The sequence below is a fragment of the Saccopteryx leptura genome, chromosome 1 (genome assembly GCF_036850995.1).
Source record: "Saccopteryx leptura isolate mSacLep1 chromosome 1, mSacLep1_pri_phased_curated, whole genome shotgun sequence".
In the NCBI taxonomy this organism is placed as follows: Eukaryota; Metazoa; Chordata; class Mammalia; order Chiroptera; family Emballonuridae; genus Saccopteryx; species Saccopteryx leptura.
In genome coordinates, this window is record NC_089503.1 from 287,986,358 (window position 1) to 288,009,181 (window position 22,824).

The 22,824-nt window shown below is 41.2% G+C and overlaps 1 long non-coding RNA gene across 1 annotated transcript; it reads left to right on the top strand.

Moving 5' to 3' along the window:
• Positions 1-1,197: 1,197 nt before the first annotated feature.
• LOC136389353 (uncharacterized) lies at positions 1,198-22,135 on the top strand. The gene is made up of 3 exons (XR_010748300.1): positions 1,198-1,336; positions 18,795-18,998; positions 21,003-22,135. It is a non-coding gene; the product is annotated as an uncharacterized lncRNA (long non-coding RNA).
• Positions 22,136-22,824: the final 689 nt, after the last annotated feature.

The following is a 22,824-nucleotide window of genomic DNA, read 5'->3' on the forward strand; positions in this document are numbered from 1 at the left end:
TAATTTCTTTTTTATTTTCAGAGAGACAGAGGGAGGAAGGGAGAGAGAGGGGAGCGGGAAGGGAGGCATTTATTTGCCGTTTCACTCAGTCATACACTCACTGGCTGCTTCCCATGTGTGCCCTGACCGGGGATCGAACCTGCAACCCTGTTTCCAGACAACACTCTTAATCAACTGAGCTAACTGGACAGGGCTAAAAGTCCTATTTTTTTTTAAAAAAAGCTTGAGATCTTTATAGTGGATAGGCTCTGGGTCTTCTTCTTGCTTAAAGAGTGTGAGAATTGCTAGAATTTTTTCACAGAAACTGCTGCTAAACGAGACCTCCCTTGCTGATGATTAGTGCCTGGTACAACTATGAGTGTAGGATTTACATTCATTAGCGTGAATTCTTATCTTCTTAGTTTGTTCTATTGATCTAGAAGGCCAAGAGAATTCTGCAACATTAATTCTAATATCCTACATATTAGTGATGCTTCCAAGCTTTGGTTTTTCTGCAAATCTGTTCCATGTACTTTTTATATCTTCATCCAGGATGTTTATTAAAATATTGGTTAGGGTGAAGCTCAGGGCAGAGACCTTTGCTTCTTCAATAAAGACTTATAGAATGTTCTAACCAGAATCAATAGCCTTTGCATTTTATATGTTCCAAAGTCTATAGACTCATCTAAGTTTAATAGCCAATAACTTTCCTTCTTATCTCCATACCATCTTGTTTTCTATACTTACTTAATGGCCACTACCTATCAAGGTCTAGGATCAACTCTGGAGAAACAAGATAAATAAGACACAGGGATTCACAGTTGATCGGTAAGATGGAAATCGGAACCGATAACCACAGCACTGTGGTGGGGGCTGAAGAGAGAGGTGACCCAGGACACTGGCAGGAAGTGCTCCGCTTTGCCTGGAAATGTCAGGGAGGTTTTCTCAATCAAGAAGACATTGCGGATGATTTTAGTCAAAAAGGTACCATGAGAAATGTCCAGAGTCAGATAAGATCTAGATAAGTGACATCAATGGCCTTCCTAGGATCTAGGTACTCAACAAATGTTTCCTGAATTTAATTTTATTAGGGGAGAAGCATCTCAGAGGTCAGGGAGCAGATGAAATCTTGGTCAGACAGGACGGAGGTATAAGCTGAGGCGCATGGGATGCTGAGCTCAGGCAGCCGCATGGGAGTGCAGAGGAGAAACGAGGCAGCAGGAACCAGAAATTGTTGAAGACATAGAATGGGATGGAGGTAGAGCGAGGAGTCATTCAGCCCTCTACGTTTTGTGTCCTGCGCACCTGGGGGTGGTGCCGGCAGGGCTATCCACCAAGATCCAGAGGAGGAAAATAGGTTTGTTTCATAGACCTACTAGATATTTGGGGGAATATGTTTTTCCTTCATGATCTCTGCCCTTTCAATTCTGACTTTGATTTCAGATTTCCACTGATAACTGCTGGGTTCGGAGAGGACGCCCCCCAGGCGTGTGCTGGGGGTAGCAGTGATTCCGTCCTCTCCTGGGGACACGTTCACTGTGACAGGCCCTGCATAGTTGGACCCATTGGACCTGAAGGTTTAGCTTCAGTTTTGATGTAGAACATGTATTTGCCTGTTACACACTTGTCTGTTCGGGTGACCAACTTGTTCCAGTTTGCCCTGGAGTTTTAGCATCGAAAGTCCTGCTTCCTACAAATAAATCCCATTAGCCCTAGGCAAGCAGGGACCGCTGGTCACCCCGGAAACACCTGGGGAGCTCGGAGTGCTTGGTGTGCACCGAGTATCCCAGGCTTGGCTTGGAGACACAACTGTTAAAACAAAGTGTAGCTTTGAGGTCTTATCTGCTCAGACTAAGAGAGGTGCATGGGCTCTGGACCTCAGCAAGATAGAGCCAAGGGGGCTTTGTGTGTTGTTACCCTGCCTCTGGAGGTCACTACAGGGAGTGCAGAGCGGAGTAGAGGGGCTTGGAGCAGAGCTGTGTGTGGGCTGTCGTTGGTCCGGCCACCTCTCCTCAGGGCTGAGCCAGGTCTCCCTTCATCTACTTTCCCGAGCACTTCAATAACTGAATGGAGAAATTTAAGAGGAATCAGGCCAGGCTGCGCATCCCTCAGACCGCAGCTGCTCGGATGCCTAAGGTCCTGGAGAACTGCCTTTCCTCAGGTGCACCTGGTCACGGGAGGGCATTTACTGCTGCAGAAAGCTGGGCAAACAAAGCAGCCAGAGCCACGGTCCTTTATAAAAACGCTGGGTTAATAAAACCTAATGACCGTGGATATCCTAAAGAGCGGTGTGCAAAGAAGATGCGTAGAAGAAATTGTACTCCAGCCTTCCCCTGCCTCCTGCACAAGTGCTCACCACAGGAGAGGGACGCAGGGTGGGCAAATTAGCTTCTCTTCACTTCCCCGTATAAAGCAGAAGGAAATCTTTGGCCAATCTAATCCTCAATTTATTGCTGAGGCCAAATCCAGCAACCCCCTCATGCCTTTCCCCCCAAAAAAGGTTAAATAGTTCCCACAGCGTGCTAGAAAGGGTTATTGAAAACAGTAGGTTTTTTTTTTTTTTTCCTTAACTTCAGCACTTCTGGTAAATCTCTGATCCAGCATCTAGTGGTTAACCACTGATACAGGAAATGACATTAACTCAGCCAGAAATGGAAGAACAAGGCAAGTCTGTGTTTAGCGAAGATGGATGCTTGCCCACCACCTTCATCTTAAAGGCACACCACCTCTTTTTCAGATCTCTGCCCCCGGGTGCTGGTGGCCGACTTACCCTCGGCCTGCTGTCCTCACGGACAACAGAGAAGGAGGAGTGGCAGAACCACATTCTCAGCCTCGTGCTGGGAACAGGGATCCGAATGCTGTCAGCTGTGGAAAGGAGTCTGAGCAGCGCGGGTTCCCCTTTGTCAGCAGTGTTGCCGGTGGGGACAGACAGGCAGGAAGTGAGTGAGGATGCCCGTGGTCCCAGGCCCTTGGAACCACCACAGCAGCTCAGGGCAGCTGGACGCAGGGCCAGGGGTGGGACTTTGAGCAGATCCCTATCCTAAGTGGAGGGCAGTCCACAGAGGGCCATTAACCACTCTGAGGGAGTCGGCAAAGCAAGATCGTTGAGCCCTGCGAACCACAGGGAGAGAAATGACATTCAGTTTCACTTGCAGTTTCCCTTGGGCGTGGGGTTTTCCTGCGTTTCTTGTTGTTATTGTTGTTGTTGTTTTGTTGTCTTTTGGGGGCAAGATATTTTTGGTGCAACTGTGAGGTAAGTTCCTTATAAGAACAACGATAACAGCAGCAACAACAATAATAAACATGAACATTGTTGAGTGGTAAATAGTGTAGATTCGTGATCTTTACATGCTCAAGGTCCAGAGCTGGTCAGGGCTATCGCCAGCCAGGATCTGATCCCAGGTCTGTCTGTTGCTGAAGTTGTCCTGCCCTTTAGCCATCTGATCGTAAGCACAGTCCGCAACCTCACCTCCTTGCGCAGCCTCTGTCACACCCCCTGGGCAGGGAATCAGAGGCCTGAGAATCCTAGTAGCGGGCAGCCTGGTGGAGTGGATAGGCAAGATCAGTGGGTTGGCAAAGATGTTTGTCTTCCCATATGAATTAGGGCCCAGAGTCTCTGATAAAATGCCCCAGGTGCCTCCCTTGTTTTAGGAGGAACCAGCATAATCCCATTTTTCTGAAGACTCACTCAGGTGCTGAACTGCCCTCCCCCTCCAGCCCTCTGCACTCCCTGCCTTGATTCCTCCCCTGCAAATACCTCTCCTAGCACTAGCAGGCAGGGTGGTAGAATGGGCCAACTCTGCTTCAGGGGGCAGGACAGTTCAGGTCCTGGTGGGGTTATGTCACCCTCTACAAAGTTGTCTGCTCTTCAAGGGCCATCTATGGATTTCTGCTCTTCATTGTTCTAGAGAAGGTCGAGGTGACAGCCACTCATGGCCTCTTGGAGCCTTAGTTTATTGATCTATGTACTCGCTCTGAAGAGGTATGACATCTAAAGAGCTCTGAAAAGTGAATTTCTCATTCCAAATTTACAGCCTGCTCTGTGTAGCCAAATTCAAGTGTTGTTTCCTGTGTGAGGCACTGGGAAGCAGAGACGATCTAGCAGGTTCTCTGAGCTTGAGAAGTTGCAGTCTACTCAGGGATGCCATCTCTGGGCACCCGCTAGAGTTATCTGTGGAACATGCAAAACACCCCTGTCCAGACCCACCTTAAGAGCTTCTTCTGTAATTGGCGTTTGTTTGGATTTTTAAAATAAGGTCGTTAGGTGTATAGTCAGAGTAGAGAACCAGTGATTCAGATGGAGACACAGATAAGTTAAAAAACACCAAAACTGTAACATAGATCATTATATGCTCTGACTTTGGCAAATACAAGTTGCTATGGGAACACATAGTTAGGGCCACTTACTCACACTAGAAAGATTGGGGAGATTTTGTGATGTAGAAAACCTCAAACATCATAGCCGAGATTTCCAGAGCAGGAATTAACCAGGTGAGTCAAGACTTACAGGGCTGGGGGTGAGTGGAGGTGAGTTTGACTGGATGTCCAGGGAAAGCAAGAAGCATTTTCTGAGTCCAGGAGTATAGCTGGAAAGAGTTGGGTGGGAAGCCCAGTGATAAACTAGGGAAGTGACCAAGAGCCGTCTAACAAAGCACATTAAAGGCAATATTTGGAACCTTGAACTTTATCCTGAAGGTGACAGGGAGCCAATAAAAGTGATAATCAGAGAAAGTACTGTGATCAGTTGTGCAGAATGAGAACCAGATAGGAAGGGAGCCAGACAGAGGTTGGGAGGAAGCTAGAACTAGCTTTGGTGATGGTTTCCTGAACTATGTTAGTGGTCATAGGGATAGCAAGAGATGTGTGGATTTGAGAGATATTAACATTAAGTCAATTCAATGTGGAGAGTAATTCAAGGGAAAAGTCAAGATGACTTCCAGGTTTTCGTTAAAGACAATGGGGAGGATGGAGGTGCCGATCCCTGGGCTGGCTATGCGGGAGGCTCCCTACACAAGTGAGGAGGATTGCCAACCTGCTGCTCATGCAGAGTGCCAAAGGCTAGGTAGAACGGCTGGGCCATTGCTGGCAGCTCGAGTCTCCTACCATGGCTGGCTCAGAGCTCCTGGGAACATAAGTGAAATGATTAGGGCATTTACTTCAGGCTTTGCAGCTTGCCAGCCTATCCAGATCCTTGTGGAGCCTCTACCCTCCCTCCCCTTCCCTTCCCTGAAACACTCAAGACGCTCATTTCCCCAATTAGACCAACCCCCAGATACTGAGGGAATACAAACAATAATAACCAATTTGCATTTTCTGTGACCTATTACCTAATCTCCATTTTACTCTTCATTTTACCTTTCAACCCCAATCTACCCACACAAGAAATCTCTTAATGATACCTAAAAATATTCTTTATGTTCTTCTTGACAATTTCAGGTCCCTATAGGCTTCCCATAGACACTGTCTTCCCTGCCCTAGGTACTTGCTCCCTGTAAAAGTTCCCTCTCATTTCGTATCCCACATAGTTATGTATTTTCACTTCCTACAACCACTGATATCAACTTCAAAGATCATTGTCCTCTCTTCCTTGCTTTGTGGACTGTCTTAGTCAGTTCTGGCATACGCTGACAAATTACCATAGACTGGGTGGTTTAAGTAATGAACATTCATTTCTCACAGTCTGGAGGCTGGAAGTCCAAGATCAGGGTTCCAGCATGGTCCGGTTCTGGGGAGGGTGCTCTTCCAGGTTACAGATACTTGCCAACCTCTTGCTGTGCAAGAACACTCTCTGGGGTCCCTTTTATAAGAGTGCTAATCTCATTATTAGCTCCACTCTCATGACCAAGTCACCTGCCAAAGGTGTGGATAAACCCCACATGCTCTGGAACTCAGTAGGTACATTTAGCAATATCCCAAATCTGTTTTCCTCTGAGCATGTGGTAGTTTTGAACCTTCCACAAAGCTTGATTAGGGTTGTGTCTCAGCTATGGAACCCTAAACTTAGGAAACCCCCAATTTTTTATAATGGACTGTAAACCAACCTGTCCCTGTTGTATGGGAGGGAAATATTATCTTGATTATGTGAAAAGCAAATAGAGTTTCCTTCCTCTCTGAAAGGAGTCACTATCTCTATTTTCCAAAGCTTCTCACTTCACAAACATTCATGAAAATATACTCTGCAAACGAAATTTGTTAGTGCCTTCATGTGCGGGAGGTGTAGAAATGTCTTCCAACATCTCTTAGGGTAAGTGCAGAGGAGCGTTGGAAAGCATTGGGAGCCTGACTGGGGAGGATTTTGGAGGCTATGTCAGGGAGACTGGACGATATCTAGTAGGAATGGGGAGCCAGCAAAAGTTCTCAAATGTGGTGTGGAGAATAGAAGATGGACTGAAGAAGAATACTAGTGCTAGAAGAAAGTGAAGGTTAAAGTTGTAGGTTGGGGAATTTGAACATCTGAAGGAGCTGAAACCACTGGCTTGATCTGTACTTGGATAAGGTCTATAACCTTCAAAGCTCAGTTCAAAAAGCATCTTGTTTTAAAAAACTAGTTTTCAAAAGCAGAAGCTTTTTGTCAAAGAGGAATAATGCAGATTTGCAACCAATAAGACAGATGGAAGGAGATAGACTGGTTGACACAATAGGGGAGCCCCTGAAGCCCTGGCTTTCAGTCACCCCCCGCCCTGGTCCCAGCAGACACCCAGAGACTTCTCCCTGGAGCCCTGGGGAGTCACAAGCCACACTCGGAATTCACTTGTTCTTTTCCTGAAGGAACAGAATTAACTGTTCCTTCCTCTCTGTTCTCACAACAGTTTGATCTATTGCCAGAGCAGCATTTATCACCTTGACATGGCTGCAAAAAGCATCCTTACTCTTCATCTCTGTGTTGCCCAGTGCCGAACGCTGTGCGCCCCCTCCCACCCCCAAAGGCTCCCAACCAATGTTGGCTGAGTTGACTTGAACTGATGTGAAAAACAGATCAATGAAATAATGATAGAATTCCATTTTCTGGTAAAGCTTTGCATTTTAAATTTAATAAAGATAACACAATTTCTGAGACTTAAACACGGGCAAATCAGAATCAAGAAAAGAATGAAATAAAGAGATAAGTCTTTCTGTAGCAAAACAGATTTAGTTTTAGGTTGGTTTAGTTTGCCTACTGTACCAACAAATGTGTATTCAAGACACAAAGAGCTTTTTCTTAGAAAGGAGACCACAGTCCAAATAAATAACATCCTCTGAATTAGAGTGAGAAGTATTTCGATCCATTTAGTCACCTGGGTTTTTTCATCAGGCAGAGAAGGAAAGCCCTGTGTTTATTCTAACTGATGCCAGCAGGATATTTACTTTAGAAAAAACTGAATAATAATAAAGAAGAAGCTGAACATGTTCTATCTAGCTGTTCCAGCTGACTGGAGTCTGTAGGTGATTTGATGGAAACAATAGTCCCTGTGATCTCAGAGTGCATTTTCATGATGCTTTATACTTGTTAGTGTATGAATGCAGGAATGAGTTCAACGGTGAGTAGTATTTCCATTTTTCCTGCTCTGGTTTTGTCCTAGCCACTGTCTGTTTGTCCGTCTGTCTGAAAGACAGTCAGCCCTGAATTAGAGTGAGGAGGCACAAACCCAAGATCCCATTGTGAGGATGGATTCAGGCTTTGTAGGGCTGAAACTTAGCCAATGTTTGGATCTCTAAGTAGAAGAATGCAAAATTAGGTATGAAAAGGGAATATTCATTTAGAATGAGAAGTCATAGCAATGATATTTTTATTAACTAACTGCTGGGCACACCTTTATTATATTATTTTAAAAGTTATTTTAGTTATATTCTCTTTGTGTTTTCATATGACAGTAACTCTATTTTTTTTTGTTTTGTTTTAGCATGGGCACACACAAGACAGACAGACAGAGAGACAGACAGGAAAGGAAGAGAGATGAGAAGCATCAACTCCTAGTTGTGGCACCTTAGTTGTTCATTGATTGCTTTCTCACATGTGCCTTGAATGGGGGCTCCAGCTGAGCCAGTGATCCCTTGCTTAAGCCAGTGACCTTGGGCTTAAGCCAGAGACCTTGGGCTTCAAGCCAGCAACCATAGGGTCATGTCTATGATCTCATGCTTCAGCCAGTGACGCCACATGTGAGCTAGTGACCCTGCGCTCAACCTGGTAAGCCTGCGCTCAGGTTGGTGACCCCGGGATTTCAAACCTGGGTTCTCAGTGTCCCAGGTCAATGCTCTATCCACTGTGCCACTGCCTGTTCAGGTCTTGTGGTATTTTCTATAGAGGATATAGAAAGATTATTCAGTATTTTATCTGACATAGTTGATGAAAAAGTTATTACTGATAGCTTAGAAAAATTTCTTCCAGTGTCACAACAAGGGATTGGTAATGACAAGAAAATGTTAAGTATTGTATGGGCAAACTACTATCACCTTTCTTTCATATAGGAGCTGTAGGATTTTAGAGCATTTGAGATTTTCTTGTGAGTTTATATCTTAAATAACCTTGGAATTGATGATGCTCATGTCCTAATTTTCCTGGTATATTATGAATTTTATGTTTTCTTCACCCATGCCAATATTTTGTGTTAAATCAGCAAGAAATTTAAATCTTTTTTCAATGTATTCCTATGATTCACATCTCCTCACTAATAGGATTATAAAAATATCCAAGAACTTATTACTGATCATTATTTCTATTGGAAATATATCTCTTCTTTTCCTCTCAATGAATTATTTGCCACCTTTGATATGATCTTATTTTATTTGTCTTTTTGTTACAATTTGATTTTTGTTGTTAGGATAATATTTATTGATTTTGTTTTTCATCTTTACTGATTTTATTTTACATTTTCTTATTGTTTTAATCTGAATTTTCTCACAGTTCTTTAACAAGTAAGTGTATTAAAATTTAATCGGAGGGCTGCAATTTCTCATTTGTTTTATTAAAACATTCCAAATTTTTGCATATTGGAGGGAAGGCAGAAACAAGTTGGATTATGACTTTAATGGTGCACTCAGACTGAGCCAGGATTTGGTAGGTGTTGGTTGTGAATATGAAGATTTGATGGAGGTCAGAGCACTTAATTTGGGTTGGAATTACTAATACCTTATTAAACCAACCCAATGAAAGGGAGTATCAGGATGGGAAACCCAAGATAAGAACATACCAAGCCAGAACAGGAGCAGGTAGATTCTCCTTAGAGAGTAACAAGGAGGCTTTGGAGAAGAGGCACATACCATGGAAAAGACTTGGTGGTTGGCAAGTCATAGTGGAATACTAGAGGCCATGAGAGGATGGTTAGACTCAAGTATATGGAAAGTGAGGGCAGGATCAGGGTTCCTGCAGAGTTGCAGGTGGAGCTAATAGCATTGCAGTCAGTGTGGTCTCATTGATGGTTAGTGAGGTTCTCCTTAGGAAGACCCAAGTAGGAGAAGACACTTTCCTTCTTCAAGAGACCATGAATAATGAGGAATCCTAGATTCTCCCCATTGGCTCTAATGGCCTGGGTTTTACTGAGCAGGCTGAAATATTTTGAAAAAGACAATATTGTATAATAGATCATGAATTTTGGAGTCAGACCTGGGTTTGAATTCTAGCTATGAAACTTCTTATCATCTCATTTTCTCCTTTGTAAAATTGGGGATAATACAGTGTGTCCGTAAAGTCATGGTGCACTTTTGACTGGTCACAGGAAAGCAACAAAAGAAGATAGAAATGTGAAATCTGCACCAAATAAAAGGAAAACTCTCCCAGTTTCATACCTATTCAGTGCAGTTTGATGTGGGCTCACGCACAGATTTTTTAGGGCTCCTTAGGTAGCTATCCCGTATAGCCTCTACAGACTTGTCACTGACTGATGGCCTACCAGAACGTGGTTTCTCCACCAAACTGCCTGTTTCCTTCAACTGCTTATCTCACCGAGTAATGTTATTCCTATGTGGTGGCAGGTGGCGCTTCGCTATAGACGCACCGATATTCACATTGCACTTTGGTCACAGATTCGAATTTAGCGAGCCACAGAACACACTGAACTGTCCTCTGTACCATCTACATCTTGACTGGCATGGCCGTGGGCTGCTCCACTGTATACATGGTGTTACATCATCATCTGCGCACGCGCACATGCTGCCACATCATCCTACAGAAACTGGAAAGGTTTTCCTTTTATTTGGTGCAGATTTCACATTTCTATCGTCTTTTGTTGCTTTCCTGTGACCGGTCAAAAGTGCACCATGACTTTACGGACACACTGTAGTATACATCTTTTGGATAGATAATACATAAATCTTATAAAATAATATGATGAAAGAGCCGTATTTTTCCATATATAAGATGCACCTTAATTTTAAGGCCCGAAATTTGAAGAAAAAAAAGTATGTACATAAAATTATTGAACTCAAGTTTTATTCATCATAAAATTCATACAGCTCCTCATCACTGTCAAAACTCCCATCCGTTAGCTTGTCCTCATCTGTGTCTGATGATGAATCACTGTCTTCAACAATGAGCACAAAAACAAGTGCGAAAGAGTGGGAAATGCAAGTAAAAAAATCTACAACCACTGTATAAGACATACCCAGTTTTTAGACCCCAAATTTTTCGAAAAAGGGTGCATCTTATACATGGGGAAATATGGTAAATTCCACAGTATAACAGTATACATAATACATATAGTAAAACTCAGAGTATTTATAGTTATTAAAAATGTTATTTAAAAAATATCAGATGTTTATACTTTTGCTATATTTTTACTAAAATAATTATTATTTTTCAAATGATAAAAATGACTTTAGATTGATATAACTTAGATAGGTCTCAGAATTCTCAATTTCTGCCTTGGCCTGTTTGCTTGAAATGCCAATGCTGGATGTTTTACACACACACACACACACACACACACACACACACACACTTTGATGGACATCATCCAGAAATATAGCCAGAGTTATAGAACTAATTCTAGAGTTATAAAAACACATACCTGAGTTTTGATTCCTTCAACTTTTGTTTTCTGACAAGTAGATACGTTTTACTGATATAAGATTCCTGATTTTGGAAAGGAATTGGTTTCAGTTCTCTTTGTATTGATGCTCACTGACTCTGCTATCTTGAGTTGTTTTGTTAAAATTTTTTTGATTGATTTCCTTTATGTCATTATTTGGATGTAGTCTTTTGATGTGCTCTCCTATAATGTCATCACAAGTTTAGCTGCAAGACACCCGTGCTCCATCCTCTCACAACAAAGAGGTGAGTTGGACCCAACAAAACCCATCAGAGCACTTAGTCCTGGAGAAACTGGTCAGATGCTTTGGGACCAGGTGGGAAAGAACCTCCTATCTCTTTCTGTTGTCCCAGTGGGCATCTTCACCCTCCCTGTGCCACTCAGTCTGAGATTTCTTTAAGCTCTGTGTGTGGTTGTCTCACCTTGATGAAGTAAGGAAAAAGGAACAGAAGTGTTTTCTGGGAGGATTTAGTCATGTTAGAGCAGGAATTTTCTACAGTATTGTGATTATACTATTGCCTCTAGAAAAAAGTGAAAGAGAAAGTCACCTTGATCATATTTGGTGCCAATATAAAGTGTGATTTCATTTTGAAATCAAAGACAAGTTAGCATTACTTTGTCTTACTCATTGAGATCTGGCTTCTCCAAAAATTCTCTTCCTGATGGTACAGGGACCTCAATACAAGAAGCTAGTGCAGCCAGTAACAATTAGTTCTCAATTCCTCTGAATGGATCTTAAGAAGAAAGCAGCCAGTGAAGGCCAGCCTGGGCTCTGATATCATGGTCATGGAGAGAGAGACTCTTAGAAGCTGGCCATCTTCCCACCAGCAGGAGGGATGGGGTGGGGGCTTTCTGAAAGTTGAAAGCTCTGGTCAGAGTGATGCTTTGTTGCACATCATGTTTGGTTGGATGACAATGTAAGACACAAACTAATATTTATAACTTCCTCCATAAAAAGAAGGCAAACAAAAGAAATAATAAAAATCCCTGGCTGGTGGCCTAGTAGAGAGAGCCTTGTCCTGGAACGCTGAGGTCACTGGCTCAGGGCCCAGTCAGGGCAGTGGTGGGATTCAACTGGTTGGCACTGGTTCGGCAGAACTGATACCTAACTTTTTGTTGAGTTCAGTGAACCTGTTGTTAAAATAGCACTTGTAATCAGGGTTCTCTTTAAGGTGGGCGCCTGGGCAGCTGTCCAATGTGGAAATCATAAATTTACATTTTTTACTCTTTTTTAACGTTCATCTGCACAACAACATATTCTAAGCACCCATAGTAATTAATGTTCATTCTGTCCATAGGTGAAAAAAGTTGCAAGTGAGGATGCCAATATATGAAAATATGTTAAATAACAGTTTTATTGTTTTTTGTCAGGTATTATTTAATATGTTTTATTAATATTTTAAAACTTACTTATACTATAATCTAGTTTTGTGTATCTCTTTTATTGTCCTTATTTAAGTATTAAATGCATAAAGTAATAAACTACCTTTTGGTACACCATTTTTTATACTTAAAATGGTCATTAGAGCAGAGAACTGGTTGTTAAATTATTTGAATCCCACCACTGAGTCAAGGCATTTATGAGAAGCAATCAATGGATACACAGTGAGTTGATACTTCTCTCTCTTCCTTCTTCCCCTTCCCCTCTCTCAAAAAATGAATAAAAAAATAATAAAAAAATTTTTTAAAAATAATAAAGAAGTAAAAAGAAAGGCCAAGTCAGTGGCCAAGTCATAATTTGAGAGGTGTCATTAACATCTTCATGGTTCTTTCATCCCCAGCAAAGAATACAAGATTGGGAAAATATCCTTCACTGGGACCTGGAGTAAAAGAATATGGCACTACCTTTCTACAGTTCCTTTTTTTATTTGCAACCCTCAGCACCCTATCTTTTTAAAGTGGGCAGTGTTGAGTGGCCAATTTAATTAAACCACACAGGAGGATTAGAGAAGATTTGGATAAGCCATGGTGCAAGAATGTGCCATTGTCATCATATGAGAATAGATGACTCATAGCAAACCTCTTTCCAGACTGGAGAGAAGAAACCTTCTGCCATTGTTGGATCAATTGATCTCTGAATACTGATAGACACACTGTAGTTACTATTCGTAAGAATAAAATTAAAATGACAGTAAACAACACATTTGACTTCCCATCAGGATTTCTTATTCAGGAAAGTAAGTGTGTCCTATGGAAGGGGTAACTGGACTGGAAGGGGCCCCTCACCAGGTGAGTGTAACACCTTCCTCAGGCATGGTAAACCCAATGCATGAAAATTTTAAATGGAGAAAAGAGAACACATGGTTGACATGTGGCTTTTTGTCATCTCATGTCTCATCAGCCAGGATGCTTCTATTGCAGGTGACAATAACAATCTTATCCCAAAGGGCTTAAGCAAAAAGATGATTTATTATTAATAAATAATGATAGTCTTAAGCCTCAGGGGTTACCTGTCACAATACTGTCATCAGACGCTCTTTCTCTCAATGTGCCTGCACCTGACTCTGCTCACCTTCAATATACGGCACTCAGAAGCTCTCCCTCTGGGGTTACAATGGCCCCACGGCTTCAGGCCTCACCTTTTCTCACTTTCAAATGGAAGGGAAAATGCTTCAGGTCGCTTTTCCCGAAGTCCCAGCAAAAGTTGCACTTCATCTCATTGGTGCTAACCTGGTCAGAGAATGCAATGCTCTGTGAAAGTGAAGGGAGCTTGGTCCCAGATGAAAATTTTGAGGCTGTTGCAGAAGAAGGGGGAGGGAATGTTAAGGAGGCAAATGACAATTGTCACCTCGTGACCACCAGGTCTAGGCCTTTGTTCTCAGGGATCTTCTGAGTTTCTTGTCTGGGATAAGTTCAGAATACACGGGTGAAAAGAGAACACACAGGGCTCTCCCCTAAAAGCAGGTTCTGCTCCTCTCTTCCGTAGACACTGCGTGGTGAAGAGGTTTGGTGTAAACAGCAATTTTATATGTGCTGCTGTAGCGTGGGGAGAAACATGGACCCGAGGAGCATCCTGAAGTATCAGGCATACGGTATAAGAGAAATTAATGTTCAAATGATCCTTGCCTCCCAGCAGGTGCCTGGAGGCCCAGCAGAGGCCCCCATTTTAGCATCTGACCACTTCCAGGCCAGGCAAGCTCTGTGCCTTTCTCTCCTTCAGATCTCTGTACCCAGATAAATGGCATGTCTGGCGAATGACTGGTGAATGACTTTGGCAATGGTTCCACTTCCTGATTGGCTAATAAGAAAGCTTCAGACCATTTGATTTGCTAATTACTGAAAAATCAGAGAAAAGTGAATTTTTGCTCCCTATTTCTGAGAAAGAAACACACAGAGAATATCACTGTTTTTCTTCAGGATTTCATAGCTTTTTGAGAGATTTGACCACAGATAGGTCCACAAATTTTTTCACATGAAGACTGAGCAGACCTCAACTAGAGTTTCGCTCAATTGGTTGTCTCTTAACTAGGTTCTTGATGGGGCAGTTGCGAGGGCTTTTGTCACTGATGGGCACTGGGCACCTCTTGGCATCTTTCAAAGAGTTATGGGGAAGCATGCTATTCGGAACATCTCTCGCTTCCTGCCAGGGAACCATAACACTCCCTTCCTGGAACGACTGGGATGTGTGTGATGGCATGGCAAGATTTAGACAGAAATGCTATGTCCAGTTAGTCTCAGTCCCTTTTACAAGAACTACAGGGGTAAAAATATTCATACAGCAGAAGATCAGCCAAAGAATCAGGCTACCCAAGAAAACTTAATAGCTGTAAAGCGTCCCATCTGAGGATGGATTCATTCTAGCATCTGAAGGGAAACGTAATCTTGAGGCTATGCCACTCCAAGGAGATAAGGCTGCGCGGCGCATAATTCCATTTTAAAAATCTGTTAAATTCTATTTAAAAAATTATAGAATTTACATATGGTCTGTATAATTAATAAACTAAATGAAGAAAGAAGAAAGAAAACTGAGCGTCTTTCTCATCCTTTCTGCTCCTCTAAAGTAACCAATGCTAAGGATCTATTATATATGATTTCATATCTTTCTCAAGTTAATACAAATAGATATTTTTTTACTTTTTAAAATTTGGGATCACACTGTATACAGTTTTATGAAACTTTTTTTACATAACAGTTTGTTATGGCTATCCCTTCAGATCAAAATAGCTAAGTCATTCTTTTTAATAGCTTTCAGTAATCCATGGTGTAGATGTACCAAAATTTATTTAACCTTCATTCAATGAATATGCACTTTTTGAAATGATACTGCAATAAATATTCTTTTAAATAGATCATTATGAACTAGTATCTGCTCCCCTCCCCATAGGATCTAATTCCTAGGTGTGGGATTGCTGGATCAAAGTTTATTTGTATTTGAATTTTTAGTAGCTAATGGCCAGCTTGCTGTCCAAAAAGATGTAGCAATTTCCATTTCAATAGCAATGTGTGAGGGAGCTTGCTAGCATCAAATGCTATAGGTTATTTTATTTTATTTTTTTAAAATTCAGTGAGAGGAGAGGAGGCAGAGAGAGAGACTCCTGCATGCGTCCCGAATGGGATCCACCCAGCAAACTCACTAAGGAGTACTGTTCTGCCCATTCGGGGGCCATGCTTACAACTGTGCTCTTCTTAGCACTTGATGGGGAGGCCACGGAGCCATCCTCTGTGCCGGGGGCCAACTCACTCCAATCGAGAGGGGGAAGGGTGGAGAAGCAGATGGGTGTTTCTCCTGTGTGCTCTGGCCGGGAATTGAACCTGGGACATCCATAGGCCAGGTTGATGCTCTACCATTGAGCCAACCAGCCAGGGCCAATGTTATAGGTTTTTAACTTTAAAAAGTAAAAAATAATATTTGGCAATCTGAGGGGCAGGAAAAATGGCATCTCCTTCTTACTTATTTTGCATTTCCCTACCAATCAGTGAAGATGAGCATTTCTTTTTCATATGTTTAACAGCCATTGGATTTTCTCTTGTGTGAGGGGCCTGTTCAATTGTATTGAGTTGGATATTATTCACTATGTGCTGCAGATATTTTTGCCCAGCTGTCATTTGAGTTTGACATTATAAGCCTTTGTATTTTGTCAAAAGATATTTTAAAAAATTATGTACTAAGTTTATCTCTTGTAAATATTTAAAAATTACTCAAGAATTTTAGTTTATTTTTACAAAATCATTAAACATAATAAACCAAAAGAAGAAAATAAAAATCACTTGTTAGCATACCGCTGGTAGGTAACTGCCCACAGATAACTATTTATATTTTGGGGGCTATACCTCTTGTTTTCTTCACATTTCTTGCTCCTGTTTTAAAACATCACCACTGTTTAATAAAAAAGAAATAAAGGAAGGAAGTAAAGAAAAAAAGAAAGAAAAAGGAAGAGAAAAGAAAAACTATCACCACTGAAGTAGAGAGCTGTGAATGGGTATACTGATCAGAAGAGAATGGGAAAGGCAGATTTGAGCTCCTTTTCGGAGCTACACAGGCATTTAGAAAGATACAGGAACAGATGGTGAATGATGGGTAGTACTGGTCAGGAGGGAAAATTATTGTTCACATTATAACAATTTTAAAGGTATATATATGTATAGATGTATATATGTATATTTTTGCTCATCTTAACCTCTCTGAAATCAGAACGTATCTTATAAGCAATGATGTCTCACAAACATTGCTGGCCAATGTTTGAATGTAGTCATTGTCTGCATATGTGTAAACTTGTTCATAGTTTTTTACAATGTCTACACTTTACCTGAGGTGTTCTCCCTATTCATAATATAGATGTTGAATTTAATTGCTATTTAATATGTCTTCAGAAAGATCACACTATGATTAATTAAATTACCAGAAACTAAACAATACAACCTAAAGCAGGAGAAACAAGCAAATCCTAGATTTCAGGATAACAAAAAACTTGTGTGACTAATTTATATATATTGCACATGACTATCCTTAATACATTATCTGTATGTAGTGGTATTAAATAATGGTGCAACTTGTAGTTGATGGTGTCTTAAATTTAATGTGTATGGTAGTTAATTATTTGATTTAGTAATATATAGGAAACAATTTTCAAGAAGTTCTACAATGTGGCTATGTTTATTTGGGAATATTTCAGATATTATATTTTTGGAAAAAATAAGATAAAATGACTGAAATTAGACAAACATGACCTGATCAATAACAACATCCAACAAGATGCTCAGAGAGGCAGAGGTGATTAAAAAGGAAAAGATTGCATAGTTTTGACATGCTTGTGATCATAGAGAAAGGCAAGCACTAGATGGACTTTAGGAGGAGTTTTCTGTTGAAGTCAATGACATAGATTGTATGTTAAAGTGTTTAGGTTTTGAATAAGGGAAGATATTGCATTGATTTTGTGAACTCAAGAGCTTCTTGGACATGGTGTATGCAGTTATTTCTCCTGTTAGTGTGGATGAAACAGCACAAAGAATCCATATATTCATGGTACTCCATCTGTCCTGCCTGTCAGCCCGCAACGTGGAAGCTGTCCTGGGTCAGGAGATGGTAGTAATCTTTCTCCTAGGGCTGTGCGTCAGTCACTAGTTTTTTTTTTTGTTGTTGTTGTTTTTTATAGAAACTTTTTTTTTTGTATTTTTCTGAAGCTGGAAACGGAGAGAGACAGTCAGACAGACTCCCGCATGCGCCTGACCGGGATCCACCCGGCACGCCCACCAGGGGGCGATGCTCTGCCCACCAGGGGGCGATGTTCTGCCCATCTGGGGCATCGCTATGTTGCGACCAGAGCCACTCTAGCGCCTGAGGCAGAGGCCACAGAGCCATCCCCAGCGCCCGGGCCATCTTGGCTCCAATGGAGCCTTGGCTGCGGGAGGGGAAGAGAGAGACAGAGAGGAAGGAGAGGGGGAGGGTTGGAGAAGCAGATGGGCGCTTCTCCTGTGTGCCCTGGCCGGGAATCGAACCCGGGACTCCCGCACACCAGGCTGACGCTCTACCACTGAGCCAACCGGCCAGGGCAGAAACTTGTTGCTTTGCTTGTATTTCCTGCTCCTCAATTCAACCAAAGAGGCCAAACCTGCCCAGATTGGATGAGGGTGGTTTGCTAGTGGGAAGATAAGAAGAATAAAGAGTCAGCATGAACAACCATCCTCTGTAACCTAAGTCAGCAGCTAGCAGCACAGCTCATGGGACTTGGATCTTTTCTTAAGAAAAACAGGACATGAGCAGGAGTACCCTAATATAAAAATAGTTTTTGTCCACCCTTAATTTAACCTCTGCCTCTAGTTTCTTATTAAGACTTTTGCTTTTTCTGGCTTAGTCCAGAATTTGCCAGGATAAATTTTCCTAAAGTGGCTGACTGAATTAGGGCTTAGTACTTTATTTAGCTTCAACTTGCCAGAAAAAAGAATGGCGGCAAAGCATGTAGAAACGTTTCCTTCCTGTAACCCCAGGCTCGTTTTGGGCAGTGTTGCTTGAGCCACATATTCTTTCCATTTACACATCCTAGGGAGAACATTTTTAAGTCCACTGAATAAAGTTTTAATTTCAAATATTGTCAAATATTTCCAGCATTTTCACTGGGTACTTTTTTAAAGCTTTATCTCCCCAACTATTCACTCTACTTGTCCAACTTTCTGCAATATCCTTTAATATCTTTATACTATATTCTATTATGATAAAGTTATTATTTAACAATTATTTCATTGTTATAATATGACTTATAATATAATTTTTTGAAGTTCATATCTGACAATTCTAACATCTGGGCCATCTCTGGGTCTCTTTCTATTACTATTTCATCTCTTGACCATGAGTCTGATTTTCTTGCTTTTTTACAGTAAGATCCCAGTGTCTTTTTTGAATGCAATGCAGCAGCTGGCCCAAGGCAGAGAGCATGACTGGACAGCTGAGCAAATGCATCCAAGGCACCCTCAGACTTTACCAAATGTTCTGAGGGCAATGAGTCTCTTAAGGTCACAGGTAGAGCTGGAGAGCTAGAAGCAATTTCTTCAGAAGGTGAAGACAGAGCAATAAATTATCAGGTAGGTTTGGTTTTGGTTGTATGTAAAAAACAACAACAGAGTAACAGTGGTCTAAACATGACAACAGTTTATTTCACTTTCAGACCTACAAATCTTAATTCAGGACGCTCCTTGATATCAAGGACCCAGAACCTCTTTACTTTATTATTCATCCATGTGTGACTTGGGACTCATGGTCTAAGATGGCGGCACTCATGCTCTAAGGAAGGAGAGTAGAGAAATGTGGATAAGCTGGGCAAAGGGTGCAGGTATCCTGTTGTTCAGGGCAGGTTCTCAAAGACTGTTCAGTGCACTCCTACTCATCTCATGAACAAGAACTTTTTCACACAACAATATTTAGCTTCATGAGAGGCTGAGAAACACAGCCCTTAGTGTAGGCAGCTTTTTGATTAGCTAAAAATCAGGTCTCTAGTGTCATAGAGGAAGAAGAGAATGTATCGTGGGGAGCAACTAGCAGTCTTAGACATCAGTCAGCTTTCTGGGGAAGAATATTAGGGAGTTCCAGGTTAGTCCTGCACCTTGAAACATTTTGTAGGGGAGAGCACTGAATATGTCAGTCACATCCATTCCCGTAGCTGGTTGTGGGTCTATAGAACCAAAGCAGGGGTATGGTCAGAGAAGACCTCAAGACAACAAAGGAACTAAAAAAAATCATGCCACATATGTAAGTGATGAAACAACTGAGGATCTTTAGTGTAGAGGAAAGAAGAGGTAGTGATGACATGTTTTTACATATTTAGTAAAGGACTATGTGGTAAAAGGTCTGGGTGAACCAGAAGGGCAGGATCTAGCCAGTGGGTAAAAGTAACAAGAAGATTATTAATATGAGTTCAATAGATAGAGGGAAATTCTAATTGTATGAACTGTCTCAGGAGGTAGTGAGCACACATTTATTTCTATCTTCGTATCACTGATAAATGTTGAGGACAAAATAGCAAAGAAGGCTTGGTTCCTGCCCTGATGACACCTTCAATCTACTGAGGAAGACAGAAATTGATCAGATAATCACACATATATAAATGCAAATCATAAAGTATAGCAATGAGTCTTAGACTGTTATTTGTGGGAGAAGAAGCAGGGGACAGCGAACCATTTGTAGACCTCATCTTGGGAGGGTTGGCACTCAGGTAGTAGGGGCTCAGCTAAAGGATCTAAGGGCTTTCCTGGTTCATTGCTAGAAATGTGCTTCAGGTAGCTGTAGTGAGAATAACAGAAGAGACTTGCCTTGGAGGGCAGAGTGAATTCCAGATTTGTGGGACTTCTAAAATAGACCTTCTAAAGTTCCACAACAGGTCACCAGGTTGTGCTCATCTCTTGCCTGGATAGAGGAGGTAGACTGAACTCATGTGACTTCACAGACTTGAGAACTAAAAGACTTAGAAGCATTGGCTTGAGAGAAGTAAGGACCCTCTCAGACCTGTACATTTTCTGAAAAGTTTCTGAAAATTCTGAAAAGTTTTCTCACTGAGGACATTTCAAAAAACAAAAAACTCCCTTTTGCCCAAGAAAACCACCAGGAAAGAAATCATAAAAACTATTCTTTCAGTTCTTCCAATGTCTAAATATATCAATATACAAAACATGGTAATTTTATGAGTGAACTAAGTTATACATAATGCATTCTTATGTTACTAAATGAACAGCATGACTTTATATCTGTAAAGGGCACTAACAACAAGCTTTGCATGTATTTCAATCCTCTGCCCCCAAATTTTCTTTGAAGAAAAAAATTTTTTGTTTTTCTGTAGCTTAACATTTCTGAAAAATCTATGTCTCTTGTCTGTTTCTTTGTTCCTGCTGCCTTGTAGCCTGTGTTCTATTCCTGCAAAGTTTATGGGTATGAAATTAACTGTTCTTTTTAGCCTAACTGATATATAAGATTTAATTCTATAGAATGCCTCCTATTTATCTGCTAGGGTGCCTAGAGTGTTAAGGACGGGGGATGAGTGTTCTGTCAATGGTTCTGGCCAAGGTGAGCGGCTTCATCTCTTCATCTCTCCCCAGCTTTCTTTTCCAGGCACACTGAAATGCAGCAAGTTTATCCAAAGGACTCAAGAACCATACAGCTAGAGTCATTTGTCTTCATGACATCCCCAGGAGGCATTCAGACAAAAAGTCTGTAACCGCTGTGGGGCATTGGCAGGCGGATCAGCTTGGAGTCTGGACAGAGTGATCGAGGGCCAAGAGTCCTGGGTCTGCTACCAACTTTGTGAGAGTATGGACAGTTCACTCACCCTCTCTGACCTCCCTTTTCTCACTAAAGGTTGAGAATATTGGACAAAATCACCATGGTACTCATAGGCTTGAACATTCTATGACTGTTATCCTGAGCCCACATTCCAAAGTAAGAAGGTCAGAAGATTGATCTAGGATTATAAAATAAACTAATGGGAGAGTGGAGCTTTCTTGTTTCTGAATGGCACTGCAGTCTTTTGGATAAATGTGTTTATCTCTAGAAACATACTGGACAATCTTGATTTACTATGGGAAGGAGTCAGAATTAATCTGAGAGAAAAGCAAGATAGAGGGAGGAGAATAAATTCTTTGGTGTCAAAATAACTTTGTGTTATAGCACTAATCATTCCAGTAATTCCAATACTTACTCTAGGCTGTGTCACCTTGATAACTCTTGTGAGAGGAAATGATCCCTTAGTTTCTGGTGCTGTTTTTTGGCTTATGGTCTTCAAAAGCCCTCCCTTGAATGCCTGGCTTATTCTGTAATCACCCAGCCTGATACTGGCTTTGAATTATTCCTGATCAATGCAGTCATGATTGGGCTACTCTCCTACTATGGAGATAAAGATGGACCGAGGCTCTGGGTGACACTTCTGTCCTAGGGCCACAGGAACTCCTTTGTTCTTCCAGAAATGACTCTGAGAGCAGGACTGCCAACAGGCTGCCAGGGAATCTGGCCTTATTTTCTCTCCAGACTGGTTGGCAGACTGAGAGGCTGAGATGAACATCTGAGTTTAGGAGTGCTTAAATGCTGATTCAAAACTTAAGCTGCGCTCTGGAACTACCCTGCCTCTGTAAACTTTTGAGTGGATTGTAATCAATATGTAAAATGTGCATATGTGCTCTTTCAAAAATGACTAATCTTTACCCAACCACACTATTTCCTTTCTTGCTGCCCACATTCGAACACCAAAGAGGTGGTTCTATTTATTGTCAATAATGGCGCTTCTTAGATGTCTTATATCTGAAAATGAAAAGAAATGCTTTAATTTGTATATGAAGTGATGTGGGTTATTATGCACATAAAAAGTAATTCTGAAAAACTGGAAATAACCTAAACTTCCATCAGTGTAATATTGGTTAGATTATGGTAATTTATAAATGAAACACAAAGCAGCATTTAAAATGAATATATGTACATATATATGTGTTGATAAGGAAACATTCTAATATGTAAAGTAAGTAGGTTAAAACCAAATGTAATTAGGTTATTCCATTTTTGCAAAAAATATATGAGCAGCTACTGTATGCACTGAAAAAAGTCTGCAAGAGAAGACTTACATAAGCATCTGCTGCTGAGGGAGGAGAGAAAGAATTTCTGGTGTCCAAATGGCCTGGACCCAGAAATGTAATACTTTTACTACATTGTTTAGATATTGTCATCTTGATTTCTGAGGCTTTGTAGTTGCCCATGCATAAAATTTTGAACAGTAGTTAACTATGGGTGACAGAATTTATGGATAACTGTTTTTTCTGCTAACCAGATTGAGATTTTTCTACAATGAACATTTATTGCCTCAGCGATAAAATAGTAGAAATAAGAAAAAAGAATTCAGAAGAATGTTCTTTGCTTGAGATTTTTTTTAGTTGA